The sequence below is a fragment of the Atta cephalotes genome (genome assembly GCF_000143395.1).
Source record: "Atta cephalotes unplaced genomic scaffold scaffold00027, whole genome shotgun sequence".
Taxonomy (NCBI): domain Eukaryota; kingdom Metazoa; phylum Arthropoda; class Insecta; order Hymenoptera; family Formicidae; genus Atta; species Atta cephalotes.
The window spans coordinates 541,002-543,415 of NW_012130091.1; positions in this window are offsets into that span (position 1 = coordinate 541,002).

Consider the following 2,414-nt stretch of genomic DNA (forward strand, 5'->3'; position numbering starts at 1 on the left):
ATATATGTCTACTTAAAATATTTCCGCTATTTTTAAAGATATGAAATAATATAATAATATAATAAATTTATTGAAATTGCATAACATCAAGAAGGATACAATATATTACTAATAATTCTATGAATGTAGACGCTTCGGAGATTCAAGGTCATCTCCACTTTTTTTAAATGGAATTATGATTTTTTTTTATATGATTTTTTTTTATAATATGTTCCTTTAATTATTCTGCATATAAAAGTTTAAGATAGTGAAATCAAAAAACTATAATAGTTACTTATTTAAAAAATTATCCTTTTTGCACACATATTTTTTTAAAAGAACCATGTGTTTTCTTTCTACCAATTGATTCATTATTCTGTACATAAAAGTATTAAGGTATAATTATAAAAAATTAATATAAATTATTTAATATTTCATGTCAATATATGCCAAAATAAAGTATAAAATATCTCGTAAACTATTTTATGATTTTTGATATTACTACCTTAATACTTTTATATGCAGAATAATTAGAGAAATCATATTGTATAAAAAAAATCATACAATTAAAAAAAGTGGAGGTGATCTTGAAATCTCCTAAACGTCTCCACTCACAGAAAAATTAGTAGTATGTTGTACTTCTCTTCACACTATACAACTCCAATAAATATATTATTTCATATCTGAAAAAAACAGAAATATTCTAAGTGGATAGAGTTACTGGCTCACATGTCCACCCTTTTATCTTCGCAGGATAAGGTCCAACCGTAAAAGTGTTCAGACAAAAGTTGTAGGGTTTAAAAAGATCTATTTTCTGATCTTATCACAATCTTAGGTGGCATCGCTAATCAGATCAAGGTCATATCGATTTTTTAAAATAAAACCCAATTTTTTATTCCAAAATCTAATAGCCGATGTCGAATTTTTCAATATAGAACAATAAAATTATTTTTCATTGAGTACCTTTTGAATTGTAAGGCTCGAAAGTTACAATACCGCTGACAGCATTACGCAAGGTATCGCCGACGGCTCTTGAATATTATTCAGGATCATGTCTTGGATAACATTTGTTCAAGGTCAAGGCCATTGGAGATTATTTCCCTTACTTTCATCTTTGCTAAGAATTCATTTTTATATAAAAATGAAAATAAGAAGTACAATCTCTAATGATCTTGATCTTGACAAATGTTATCCAGATCATGATGCTGAACATTTAAGAGGTTTTAGCCATCAGTTAGACACCTTAGATAATGCTAATGCCGGCAGTGCTATAAGTTGCCTTATAATTCGAAAGTACCTAATGAAAATGAACTTAATTATGTTTGGAAAGCTTTCGAGATAAGCTACAAGAATATCTAATGAAAAATGGGGAAATATGATTTAAAAAATTCAAAGTCACTTTATACTCACTGATCTTGATAACGTCACTCAAGATCAAATCAATGATACCATTTTATGTCCCCCTCGAAGTACATAACTTTTGTCTGAACATTTTTCGATTTATCGCAGTATTTCTGAAATATTTGAGTGGATCCTTTAAAATAGGACACCCTGTATGTACACACACTACACACACACACACACACACACGCGCGCGCGCGTAGAGAGAGGACAAATATTAATGGAAAAGCGAATAATTAAAGTTGGGCTCTTGAGATATTAAACAAATAATAAAAAATGGATAATTAAGAGTATATACTTAATATGCGGTAATTGGTGCGATTATCATACAAACATATATTTCAATTGTATCTCTTACATAATTATAAAAATTATGTAAAAAATATTAATGGTTAGACCAGTTCTTTATCATGAAAAATGAATTAGTGATTGCACTAGAAAGAGCATAAGAGGTCACGCGTAAAAGAGAGTGAAATATTCATTTCCCATGATAAAACTGATTTCATTTTGACCATCATACACATACGCATATACACGCACACATATGTACACAAAGTGTATTCAAAAAGCACTCACTAATCATATAGCGTTATTCCTAATCAAAAACTGAAAAAAGTTCTGAATCATTTTGCAATTTTTGCAATTTTTTTTAGTTATCTAATGCAAAATGTCTAAAATCGACGTATAAGATAACTTTAAGATATCTTTAAGAGTTCTTTAAGAAACATCTTCAAAATATCAAAATATCTTCACAAATTATCTTAAAATTATCTCATTGTGTGATTTTATCCGTTTATTCAGCAATTTTAGAAATTAATATTTCATTAACTTATATATTGTGAAAATTGCAAAATGATAGATGTAGTTTTTGTCATAAACAATGCCTTATAGCTGATTTTTACACATAACATACACGCGCGCGCGCACACACACACGCACACAGTCTAATAAAAATAAAGATTAAATATATAATTCATAATTTCATTAGAGCTACATGTATAGATTATGTAAAATTATTAGTATTATACACACTT